The sequence below is a fragment of the Phascolarctos cinereus genome, unplaced genomic scaffold (genome assembly GCF_003287225.1).
Source record: "Phascolarctos cinereus isolate Bilbo 61053 unplaced genomic scaffold, phaCin_HiC Scaffold_4;HRSCAF=312, whole genome shotgun sequence".
NCBI classification, from domain to species: domain Eukaryota; kingdom Metazoa; phylum Chordata; class Mammalia; order Diprotodontia; family Phascolarctidae; genus Phascolarctos; species Phascolarctos cinereus.
Window position 1 is genome coordinate 661,559,452 of NW_027555847.1, and position 14,041 is coordinate 661,573,492.

Genomic DNA, 14,041 nt, shown 5'->3' on the forward strand with positions numbered 1-14,041 from the left:
AATCCTTTCTTACATTCATTTCTATATTACATGGCAATGCTTTTTTTTATTTCTTCTTTTGTATTTAAGTTTTAGTATTTAAGTTTATGTTTCTTCTTCTTTTCATTGTGCATTTAGGTTTCAGTGTTTGCCTAAAATAAATTTTTTAAAAAGTCAAGGTTCTGTTCAAAATTAAAGAAGGAAACAGGATATCTCTCTGTTTCTAAACACATCAGGCAATCACCTACCTTCACCTTTTCTGCATGAAATGAGCAATTCCAGTCAGCCACCAAACATTTATTTATCTGCCAGACAATGTGCTAAACAGTAAGTTCAAAGGACCAGGGTTCAAACTCTGGTTTAGCTGCTCACAACCTATATGATGGGGCAATTCTCTTCTGATCTCTGGCCCTCAGCATTCCTGGCTACAAAATAAAGAGGTTAAAGTAGATGAATGCTAAGTTCCACATCATCTCTAAATTCATGATCCTATGAGGAATCAAACAAGATGATTTCCAAGACCCTCTCCAGCCCTCATTCCTTTGATTCTAATATGATGAAATTTATTGCAATGGTTTAATGTAAAAAACCCATTGGACCAACATAAAAAATAGCTGCTATGTGTCTTCTAAATTCCCCCTTATCACCTCTCTCCACTAGTCTAGGGAAATTCACACTGGTCCTTGTTCAGCTTTTTTTTCAGGGAAATCTCCCAGCAATGTAAGTGATATTGTCGTCTGCAGAACTTCTCTACAACAGCAACAGCAAAAAACAAAACAAAACAAAAAACCAGCAACAGCAACGCAAGCTCATCGCTGAGCCCTTCTTTCTTAGCCTGGTGCCTTCTTAGCTTGCATTTTGGATGGTGGATACTTCTTTATTCAGGAAGGAAAGTCTATATTCTCAAAATTTCCGAGGTCATCAAATTAAAGGACAAGCTGACCTGTAAGGACAACATGAAACAATAACTTGGAAGAATTTTTAAGGTCTATATTTATAGTTCTTATGATATAGTAGAAAGAATGCTATATTTGAGGACATAAATTTGAGGACATTATTTGGGGAAGAATTCCCTTTCTGACAAGAATTTTCAGAAAAAGTTGTCTGGCAGAAATTATATTTAGATCAGTATCTTATATCATATGCTTAACATGGACCCAGGATCTAGATTTTAATGGTTATACCATAAAAAAAATTAGCAGGGAAGCAGATCAGTTTCCTTTCAAAAATGTGAATAGAGAATGATTTTTAACCAAACAAGGGATAGAGGCCTTCATAAAAGATAAAAATAGATAACTTTGATCACATGAAATTGAAAATATTTTGCATAAAGAATGCAAGTAGGATCAGAAGCAATTAATTGAGGGAAAGTATTTGTATCAAGTATCTCTGAAAAGGGTTTGATATTTAGATGGGAATAGGGATGTAGACATCTACACACACACACACACACACACACACCATCAATTGATATAGTCGCTGAAAGCCTAGAAAGTAATCACAAGATGTTAATGGAACTGTAAAGATAAGTCTAAGCCATGATACTTTTATGAGGTATATGAAAACCTCTCTGGTTGAGTCAGAGAAGAGGACACTACCTAAGTTAACAATTAGTCATGTTTATGGGGGCTTTGTAACCAAAAATAATTTTTAAGTGGTATCTGTTTAAAAGATACAAAAAGTTCCAAAACATTTTCCCAACACATTAGCAACCACATGGAACATTGCTCTAAATCATTATTTTTTTTTTTTTGCTTTTAGGCAATTGGGGTTAAGTGACTTGCCCAAGGTCACACAGCTAGTAAGTATCAAGTGTTTGGTCTGAGGCTGGATTTGAACTCAGGTCCTGCTCACTTCAGGGCCAGTGTTCTATCCACTGCGCCACCTAGCTGCCCTCCAAATCTTTAATAATAAGAAAAATGCAAATCAAAACACCTCTCATGTTACCTGGTGAGTTGGTATATATAAGAAAAGATAGGAATAGCCAGTATTGGTGGTGTTGTGGAAAGGTGGTGATGTGAATTGGTCCAACCATTCTGGAAAGCAATTTGAAATTATACAAAGTATGTTACTAAAACATCCTAATCCTTTGATGCAGAGATTTCATTGTTAGGAGATTTCACTCCAGGGAGGTGAGTGATGAAAAAAAAAGGACCCATATACATTTGATGCCCCTGTTGGGTAATGATCAAACAAATTGCAGTATTAAATGAGGAGGTTAGAGTAGATGGCCTATAAGCTCCACTCTACTTCTAAGTCTTTGTTCCTATGAGGAGTTGGACTGCATGGTTTCCAAGATTCCTTCCACTTTTCAATCCTATAATAGAGGCTTGGAATTTATTGCAGTGAATTTATACCTAAATCCCCTTGGACCAGAATAAAAATAATAACTGTCATATATTTTCCAAATTTCCCCTTGTTACTTCTCTCCCTCAGCCTAGGGGGAAAGATAATGGAATATTACTGAGCTATAAGAAATGATGAATATGGTAAATACAGAGAAGAATGGGAAGATATCTATGAACTGATACAAAGTGAAGCAAACAAAAACACGAAAATAACATCTATATTATATAGAGAAAATAATGCATGCCATAAAAATGCAAAGACAACAATAAAACAATAGAATATGAATGCTGCAAAATAATAATGACCAAGCTTGGCCACAAAGAAAAGATGAAATGACATCTCCTCTCTCCTGATCCCATCCCCTGCATGAGTATGGAGCACTGCACATAACATTAGACTTTTTCTAATATCTTAGTTTTGCTGAATTTTTTTTTCAAATCCTCTTTTTTTATTCTTGCTATAAGGTATGGTTCTCTAGGAGGGAGTCAGGGGAGGGACATAGTGGAAAATGTAAGTGATGTAAAACAAAATATATCAAAAGATTGTTTTTAAAAATAAGAAACTGCACCTAAAGTCAATTCTATCGTTTGATTTCACTCAGATGACAAAACACAGGAATAGTCAATGTTGGAAGAGTTGTAGAAAGGCACACCAATAGACTGTTGCTGGAGCTGTGACTTGGTTTGAAAGCAGTTTGAGATTGTGTGAAGAAAATTACTAAAAATCTACTTTTTGCAATAGCAAAGAACTATAAATAATTTAGATGTTCATCAATTGGGGAATGTCTACACAAGTGGTAGTACATGGATATATGTCCTACAAGAAACAATGAATACAATAAATACAGAAAAGCATAAGAAGATTTTTATGAACTGATAGAGAACCAACAAAAGAAAAACACATGCGCAGTGACTATGGCAATATGAATGGAAAGAACAACAAAGGAATTGAAATTATATGCTGTGAAATCGTGACTTAGCTTTGCCCCAAAGAAATATGCAAAGTCACCTCCCTCAATTCTTTGCAGAGGTAGGGAATTGTGAGTCTGAAACACTGCATGTAGCACCAGACTTTCTCAACATATTATTTTGTTTTGCTGAAACATATTTTTCCTTTTTAAAAAATTCTTGGTTATCAGAAATGGCTCTTGTTGGGGAGAGAGGGGTAGATGAATACATTGAGAAATTGAGTGATAAAGAAACAAAAGATATCAATATAAATTTGAAAGAACAAAAAAAAAGAACAAAATGCTGCCTTTAGAATCCTGACTAGGGGCAGCTAGGTGGCACAGCAGATAGAGCACTAGCCCTCCAGTCAGGAAGACCTGAGTTCAAATCCAGCCTCAGACACCTAACAGTTACTAGCTGTGTGACCCTGGGCAAGTCACTTAACCCCAATTGCCTCATTAAAAAAAAAAAAGAATCCTGAGTAGCCTTGGGCTAGTCTTCCTCTGGGTTTCAGTTTCCTCTTATGTATAAGGAGGAGGTTGGACCAGATGGCCTGAGGTCCCTTCCTGCTTTAGATACATAATCTTCTTTCAGCTCATATTGCTGTCCTTTTTGGGAATACTGCAGCCCAGGTTTCTATTAAATTGACAAATATAGCATCAGACAGGCCTTGGCTCTATAATTCAGGAAGTTGAAAAGCACAAGAGAGAAAAATATAATTAGGCTATGGCTTCCTATGGAAGAGGAAAAAACTGAGACTGAGTGCCATTTGGCAGTAGTCCTGAGAAGCTACTCAAATTTGGCATCTCAGAGAACCCAGAGATGGCAAGCTGTGGCAACCAAAGGGTACTGGCATCAGGAGTATCTGAAATCTTTTGTGATGTAGATGAAAAGAGAACTGGTTTTGGAGTCAGAATACCCAGGTTCGAATCCCACCCTGATATACACTCCCTACGCGATCTTGGGCGAATCATTGCAGCTGTTTGGAACTCGATTTTCTGATCTGTAAAAAGAGGGGGTTGTGCATGATGCTTTCTGGGATCCTTTCCAACTCTGACCCTAGAATCCTATGAGCACTTTTAGGGATGCTTCTGTGAATATACAAGCCAGTGACAGGTCATCCCCAATAAATATCCAGGGAGGGAGGGGAGGGACATGTATGTAGGACATGGATCAGGACTGCCAGAGGAGTGAAATAAAGACATGCTGCTGTAGGGAAGGACAATCAAATGACCACAAATTCCACGTAGTGCTAGAGTTACGAGAAAGCTCATGCGGGACTCTTCAAAGCAGATGGAGCCAGCAGCCCAGCAGAGGGCACCACTAAAAGCAGCCCAGACTGAGAACCATACCTCCCGGCTGGGGTCAAGCAATCAGATTGCATCACCTGTCCCAACAATCACCACTGCCTGCTTCTTCCTGCTCTCTCTGTTTGCACCAAGTCAAAGAAGCAAAATAAATGTGACAAATGGGGCGCTTCTCATTGGATGAGGAGTCAGAAGACCAGCATTCTGCTCCTAGCTGTCCCACTTATTGGCTAAGTGACTTGGGCAAATCCTTTAACTTCTCTAAGTGAATAAATGCTCTCTGAATTGTTGAATTGAATTGACTGTGTAAAACACCCTGGGTAGATATTGAGATGATGGGCAGCTAAGTGGTGCAGTGGATAGAGTGACCTGGAGTCACAAAGACTCCTCTTCCTAAGTTCAAATCTGACCTCAGACGCTTACTACCTGTGTGACCTGGACAAGTCACTTAACTCTGCCTCAGTTGCCTCATCTCTAAAATGAGCTGGAGAAGAAAATGGCAAACTGCTCCAGAATCTTTGTCAAGAAAACCCCAAATGGGGTCATGAAAAGTCAGACACAACTGAAACAACTAAACAACAAATGATATAACAGTAAGAAGACTATTTAAAAAACCCAACATATATAGTAAAAAACAAAACTGCATAGAATCTTTCCAAAAGCAAAGAGCAAAGACATTGCTAATGAACCCACACAAATCATCAGCCTTTCTATATATTACCATCAAAACCTAGTAAGAAGAGATAGAGAAATTCCATTTAACATAACTACAGACAGTAAAAAATACTTGGGAGCCTAGCTGCTGAGATACCCACAGGAAATACATGGCCACAATTTCTTTTTTTAATATATTTTATTTTTCCCCAATTACATGTTAAAACCGTTTTTTAACATTTGGAGTTTTTTTAAGTTTTGAGTTCCAAATTCTATCCCTCCCTCCTTCTTTCCCCTCCCTCCTCCCTAAGACCGTTAAGCAATTAGATATAGGGTATACATGTGCAATCATGTAAGACATTTATGAACACAATTTCAAAACACTCTTCACATAAATAAAGACAGAGCTGAATAATTGAAGAAATACTAATTACTCATAAGTAGACCAAGCCAAAATAGTAAAAATTATAATACTACCTCATCAATTTGCTTTTTCAGTGTCATAGCAATCAAACTACTAAAGAATTACTTATAGGGCTAGAAAAAATAATAAAATTCTTTTAGAGAAACAAAAGATCAAAAATGTCAAGGGATTCAAAGAAAAAAAAACAGGAAGAAAGGGGTCCTAACAGTGTCAGATCTCAAAGTATACCACAAAGTGGTAATAATCAAAACAATTTGGTATTGGGTAAGAAATAGAGAGGTTGATCAATGGAAAGGTTAGGTACAAAATGTACAGAAGCAAATGAGGACAGTAACCTAGCGTTTGATAAAGCTAAAATCCTGGCTATTGGGGAAAGAACTCACTATTTGACAAAAACCTATTGGGAAAACTAGAATGTAGTCTGGCAAAAACTAGGCTTAGACTAATATCTCATACCCTATACCAAGATAAGCTCAAAAGAGGTACATTATTTAAACATAAAGGTGATATCATAAGCAAATTACTGGAGCGTGAAAGAAATTGCCTGTCAAATCTATAGATAGTAAAAGAGTTCACGAGAAAAAAAGAGAAAGATTTAGAGGAGGTAAAGTGAGTGATTTTGATTACATAAAATTAAAATTTTTGTACAAACAAAACCAATGCAACTAAAATTAGAAGGAAAAAAATGAAACTGGGGGGAGCAAAAATTTTTGCAGCAAATTTCTCTAATAAAGATCTCAATTTCTAAAATGTATAGAGAACTCAGTAAAATTTACAAGAATGAGAGCCATCTCCCCCATCAATGGTCAAAGGAAATCAATAGGGAGTTTTCAGAAGAAGAAATCCAACCTATTAATAGCCACATAAAAAAAATCTCGGAATCACTAAATAAAGAAATGCAGATTAAAACAACTTTGTGGTACCACCTCATACCCATAAGGTTGGCTAAAGAAAATGACAAATGCTGTAGGGGATGTGAGAAAACAGATATACTAATGCACTGTTGGTGGAGCTGTAAACTAGTCCAACCATTCTAGAAAGCAACTTGGAAGTATGCCCCAAAAGCTATTAAGCTGTGCATAACCTTTGACCCAATAATATTGCTAGTAGGTCTCTATCCCAAAGAGATCAAAGAAAGAGGAAAAGGGTCAATGTATACAAAATTATTTATAGCAGCTCTTTTTGTGGTGGCAAAGAATTGGAAATTGATGGCTTGTCCATCAATTGAGGAATGCCTGAACAGGTTGTGGTATATGAATGTGATAGGATACTCTTGTGCTAAAATGATGAAGGAGATGTTTTCAGAAAAAGCTGGGAAGACTTGTATGAACTGATGCAAAATGAAATGAGCAAAACCAGAACAATCTACACAGTAACAGCAATATTTTAAAGACCGATAATTATAAAAGACTTAGGAACACTGATCAACACAATGACCCACCATAATTCCAAAGGAGTCATGATGAAATATGCTATTAACCTCTAGATAGTGAGCTGAAGAACTCAGTGTGAAGACTGAAGCATATGTTTCTCTTTCTTGCTTTTTTTGGGAAAGTAGCTAACGTGAGAATTTATTTTTGGATAATTAAACATATTTGTAATGGGTTTTGTTTTTCTTGCCTTCTCAATGGGTGGGGGAAGGAGAAGTGAAGGGGAGAGAATGTGAAACTGAAAATAAAGTCCAACTGATTTTTAAAAATAATATGAATGAGAGGATCAGCAGCAACGAAATAATCAACACTGAATGCCACAAAAGTATAATGACCAAGGTTGACCCCCAAAAAAGAGCTATGAGAAGTTATCTCCTCTCACTTCCATCTAATTAAAACTTAGGATTTCATTTTAAAAATAAGACGTGGTATATCATTTGTCCTAGAACTATAATCTTTCCTCTCTATGGCACAAGGATGTCTCTGAGTCCCTAAAGGTTGTGCCACCTGAACATAAGCTCTGAAAGGTCCAACCCAGCTGGTGAGGATGCTTCAGGGAGGGGCTCAATGACAGAGTATGCGTCTGCTCTCTGAGGACCATTCCAGTTAAGTGTGGAGAAAACCATTACCAGGTGACCTGCAAAATGGTGATTTGAAGGAGGTCCTGGCAATTCTCAGTTGTAGGGGAATTGCCATCTATGTTGCTGGAAGTATCATTCGCATTGATGAAATTCTGAATGCTTGGAGGATTGAAATAAGTAACATATAATAGGATACATAACTTTCGAAAGAGGAAATGATGTGTCTTCCATACAATATGTGGGGATAGTTGTGACAGTAGCAACAAAACCAATTACACATAAAGAGGCCTTGTTATGAAATGCTACTCACCAATCACCTCAGTTTCTTAATCTGTAAAATGAGTTCACCTACACCCCTTCCCCCAACCCTGACTACACCCATGTGGGCTAAGTGGTCTCCCTTTACAGCTGGAGATTCCTAGGGCTGTCTGAACAGGGAAGTGGCTTTGAACTTCTCATTTTCTATGAGGTACTTTTGTGGGAAAGTGCATTTCCTTCTCTTTTTGAAATGTTTTCTCCCTTTGCATGATTGCTTGTTATAAACTGCTCTGCTTCCCGGAATGAATGTGGGGGGCAACCAATGCTTGAACTCAACTTTTTTTTTTTTTTACTATCTCACAATGTAGAATCATAATAAGGAAGGCAAGCAGCTGGGTAATGTGGTACACTGTAAACATACTGGATTTGGAGTCAACAGAATGCTGACCATTACCAATCACAGTGTCTTGAGCAAGTCACTTCCTGTACCATGGATTTCAGTTACCTCCTCTATTGAGGTGTAAGGTCCTTCTTGCTCCAAATTCTGTGAATTACCTTGTGTGGTCACAACAGAAAACATGGGTCAGGAGTGGTGTGGGGAGGGAAAGAGGAGGCTGAAGGAAGTGGCAGGGAAGACAGATTGCCTGGGCTTGGCATGGGAGGAGCTCCACTTGGAGGTCCACCAGATATCTGGACAGCAGATATCGAACTCCACACTACCATGGGGCTACTCTGACACAAATCTACTCACCTTCTCTATACTTCCAGCATCATCTTAATCTTTTCTTTCCCTCTTGCAGGACCACAGAGGAGCACACGTGCACATATGCATACACACACATTCTACCTAGGTGTTCCTTCCTCAGAAGAGTGAGAAGGAGTCAACATCTATGAGCCATTGCTCCACTCCTGTCCCTCCCACAAGAATGCCCAGTATTGCCACAGCAGCCTTTGACAAACAGTTCTTCCCAGAATTTCAGAGCTCAGCAGACATAGCAGAGGGCACATGTGATGGCTGAATCACTATCAGTGCTCTATATATGATCTTAGGAAAAAGGAAAGTTACCACAGGAAGAGTGAAGGGAGAAAAGAGCTTTTGGAAAAAAAGGCAAAAGGTTGAAGTTGGTGACTTAGATTTCTGGGCAAATTCTAGATCATATTGTTAAAAGGAGGGCGAATGAGCAGCTGGAAAGAGAAGCAACAGTCTCTAGAACTAGCCTAGCTTCATCAAGAACAGGTCATGCCATCCTAGCCTTATTTCCTTTTCTGATGGGTTTGTGACACTGGAACAATTAAACAAGGGAATGCTGTAAAAACAATATTCAGAACTGTTTGCATGACTAATACATGTAGTCATCACTGATGTTGTTTAGCCAATTAGTCACGTCCAACTCTTTGTGACCCCTTTTGAGGTTTTCTTGGCAGAGAAACTGGAGTGGTTTGCCTTTTCCTTTTCTAGCTCATTTTACAGATGAGGAAACTGAGGTAAACAGGGTTAAGTGACTTGCCCAGGGTCACAGAGCTAGTAAGTGTCCGAGGCCAGATTTGAACTCAGGAAGACTTTTTTTCCTGATTCTAAGCCCAGGGTTCTATGCACTGTGCCACCTAACTGACCCATAAAGCTTTCTTAGGCTACATCAAGAGATGTAGTGTCCAGGTTGAGGCATATTCCAGTACTGCACTGGACAGCCCACAGGAGAAAAGTCCTGAGTGCTCCCTCCCATTCCAAGTGTGACAATTTAATAAGCTTACAGAGAAGGGTGACCAAGATGCCAGGGGAGGAGCAGTTAAAGAACATGAGTATGTGTAGACAGTAGATAAAATGGCATAGGGTAGAATTTTGGGATGGAGAATTCAACAGACATCTTCAAGTATCTAGAAAGTGGTCCTATGGGAGAAGGATCAGACTTGTCCCACTGGGACCCAGTGGGGAGAACTAGGACCAATAAGGAGAAATCACAGAACAGCAGATTGGGGTTAGCTTCTGTCTGAGCAAGTAGATCTTTCCTTCTCATTCCCCTCATGTCCACTCAGAACAGGGCACTCCAGGAATAAGAAATGCAAGGTATCCAGAGTGGAAATGCCAGGAACACTGTCCCTAATTCTTATGCTGAATGAGACTTTTAAAACACAGTTGATTACTTTTTTTGACACACGGAAGTGGCGTGCTAGAGAGAAACCACACAGATAGTACAGTGTGGTAAGAGACTCCTCTTCTTTTCTCTCCTTTCTTACTTCCCTCAGTTTCTTCATCTCTAAAATGGGGAAAATAGATTGAATTAGATGGTCTCAAAGCTGCCATCCAGGTCTTGATCTATAACCCTCTAATCCTCTTCTCAATCTCCTGTCCTGCTCATCTCCAACCCTTTGCCTTAGATGTCTGTGGCTAGAGATGGCAACCTAAGAGCTGTTAGGAAGGAAGGAAGTATTTAATAAGTACCCACTATACCCCAGGCACTGTGCTAAGTGCTTGACAAATATTTCATTTGATCTCCTCAACAACCCTGGGAGGGAGGGAGGTGCTATGATTATCACCATATTGTAGATGAGAAAACTGAACTGGTTAGCCCAGAGTCACACAGCTAGGAAGCATCAGAGGCCAGATTTGAACACAGGTCTTTTTGGCTCTAGGTCCAGCTCTCTGTCCAAGGAGCTGCTTAGCTACCTCTGGGTTAGCAGCTGTCCATAGGACAACTTTGCCCAAGAGGCAAGAGGTTCTTTATGTTGGCAGAGTGATCGGGTTGTAATTCTCAGGAGCTGAAACAGGTTTTGATGAAACTAGTCCTTTCCTTTCTCCTTGAAATTCTGACCTTGAGTTCAAGGCACAGGATTCTGGGAGTGCTTCCTCATAAACTAGGTGTGGCCTGATTACAAGTGCTGAAGACAGGAAGCCGGGGACGGGGAGCCCAAACCAAGTTGTCCCATTGGGGAAAATGAAGTTTTAAGCTTCCAGAGGCTGCTGCCATTGGGAATGAAGGTGGCTCAGCCCTTCATTAACTGAGTGGCCTGCAATGCTTAGTGAAAGCTATGAAGGGGCCAACCTGGGCTTGATGTCAGGGAAAACTTCCTGCTGATTGGAGCTGTCCAGAAATGGTAGGAGCAGTCTGGAGAGCTAGTAGGCTCTCTGTCCCTGAAGGTTTGCATTCAGAAGCCATGTGGCCTCTTGCCAGGGATCTCATTAAAGGGATTCCTACTCAGGTATGAGTTAGCTTACTTGGTCTCAGAAAGCTTACTTTGGAGGGGGGGAGTGGGAATATAAATCACCTTCATTTGTGATTAGTGTATTCCAGGATGGGGAACCTGGGGCCTTAAGTGCAGCCTTTTGACTGAATCCAAACTTCACAGATCTGTTGGATTCAGTCAAAGGGCCACACTTAAGGACTAGAAGGCCACATGGGACCTAAAGGCTGCAGGTTCCCCAACCGTGCTGTAAATCCCACCTATATGCAAGGATATACAATTATGGTCCTCCTAGCCTGATGGCACGATGTGTTTGCTGTTTTCTCCCTCCCTTATCTAGGCTAGGTGGCATGATGGATAAAGCACCAGGCCTGGAGTCAGGGAGACATGAGTTTGAATCCAGCTTCAGACACTTAAGAGCTGGGTGACCCTGGGCTAGTCACTAAACTTCTGTCTGCCTCAGTTTCCTCAACTATAAAATAAGGGTAATAACAGCTCCTACCTCCCAACGTTGTTGTGAGGATTGAATGAGATAATATTGGTAGAGCTTGTAGCACAGTGCCCGACACATAGTAGGTGCTAAATAAAGGCTTGTTCCCTTCTCTTTTTCTATTTTAACTGGTCCACCTATGGCATGGTCTCCATGTTCTCCACCCCAGGCACCCTATTCTGAACACATGTCAGGTTGTTAGTGTTATATTTTTCTCTGCACCCTCAGCTTTGTGCACCCAAGATAACCATCCCATTTGCCTCACCCTTGTTACAGCTCTGCTCTGAGGTCTGACTCTGAGAGGATATAATTTGACAATTCCCTTCCAATTTGACAATCTTAGCACATGGCTTGGCAGGAACTCCAATAGAAAGGACCCTTTTATCTTGGTGAACGCAGTCACTGCTTAACACAATTCATCCCCTGATGCATCATTAGACTATACATAGGAAAGGAAGCCTGTTGCTTAGACTCTTCCTTCTGTGTCCATACCCTGTCTATTCATCTGTGATTAGAAGAAAAACCGATATCTGGATTAAGCAAACAAAGAGTTGTATTTGAAAGCTTTGTGTGGGGAAACAGTGAAAATGCTCTTTCACATCCTTCCAGAGGGCCCTCATTATTTCATCATCCAGCTGAGAGATAAGGAGGAGGAAGCTGAAGGGTGATGATAAAGGAAGTATGTGAGGTGAAGATTGGCTGGGCTGGGCCAGACCAGGAATAAGGTGCCCCAGGGAAATACAAGGCATGGTTGTAAGTGAGCATGCTCCCTTTTCCCTCCAGAGAAATTGAATGAGTTCTCACTGAAAGGCAGGGATTCATCTCCATCACCATTACTTTTTACTCCATTTTTTAAAAATTCAGTCTCAGTAGTAATGAGGTCCCCATCTTCATCCATTCTGTAATTAATTTTTTCACACCCTAAAATTTCTTTTTCAAACATTTATTAACTGTTATATGTAAAGTGAAATTCCAAATGTCAAAGATACAAAGGTAAATAGGACACAGTGTCTGCTCTCACTTAATTTAGGGGAATATAATAGGGGAATTAACAGCAGGAAGATGGTAATAGGGGAAGGTAGGTAGGTAGGTGGCCCAGTGGATAGAGGATTGGGCCTGGAGTCAAGAAGACTCATCTTCAATAGTACAAATCTGGCCTCAGATACTTATTAGCTGTGTGACCCTGGGCAAGTCACTTAACCCTGTTTGCCTCCGTTTCCTCATCTGTAAAATGAGCTGGAGAAGGAAATGGCAAACTACTCCAGTATCTCAGCGAAGAAAATCCCAAATGGGGTCACAAAAAGTCGGACACAAGTGAAAAACAATTCAACAACAGGAACAGGGGAAAGACAGCGCACAAATTACTAGAACATAATCTCTTGTGAGTTACGGAGAAAGGCAAGACCCAAGGAAAGTACTATGAGAAATGGGAAGAGGGCGAGACCTCTTCCAGTTGGACACATAAGGAAAGGCTTTATGATCTTGGAAGGTGGAACTTTAACAGATGACGATGGAAGTAGGAAAGGGAGTCCATTTGTAGGCATAAGGATGGTTTGAGCAAAGTCTCAGAGAAGGGAAAGGGAAAGATGAAAACAGGGGATTGACAATCATTCAGTTTGCCTAGGACATAAAGTGCTTGAAGGCAAGTCATGTGGGCAAGTAGAGTGGAGCCTTTGGGTTGTCTTGAAAATTTTGTCTTGGAGGAGACTAGAGTCACTGCTGCCACCCCAAATAAACTTCCCAGAGGAAAAAGTAATGGAAAAAGATTGCTCTGTTCTTCACTAATCTAAGACTCCTAGGGTCTAGAGCTGGAAAGGACCTTAGAGATCATTAGCATAATTCTCTAATTTTACCTCTAGAAAACCAAGCATTCCAAGAGGCTACTGCCACTGGGAATAAAGGTGGCTGAGCAATGCATTGTCTGAGCGGCCTACAGTGCTGAGTGGAAATGACCTACTCAAGGTCACTTATCAGAGAATAATATGACTTACAGATAGAAAAGACCTTAAGAAACTTATCTTTGAGGCCTTATCATTGAGTCCAACTCCCTCTTTCTACAGATAAGGAAACTGAAGCTCAGAGAGAACGGGACTCACCCAAAATCATACAAGCCACAAGTGGTATTTGTTCATTTGTAGAAAATTGTTCAAAGAAAACTGGGGAGACTTGTATGAACTGATGCAGAGTGAAGCAAATGCAGCCAAGGAAACCATTTATACTATAACAGAAACATTATAAAAATGAAAAATTTGAAAGATTAAAGAACTCTGATCAATACACCAGGATCAAACATGATTCCAAAGAACCAGTGATGAAACATGCTACCTACCTCCTGACAAGAGGTGATGGATTAAATATGCAGAATTAGATTCTTATTTTTGGAGAAGGCCAGTGCGAGAATTCGTTTTGTTTAACTATCCATATTTATTCCTAGGTTTTTAC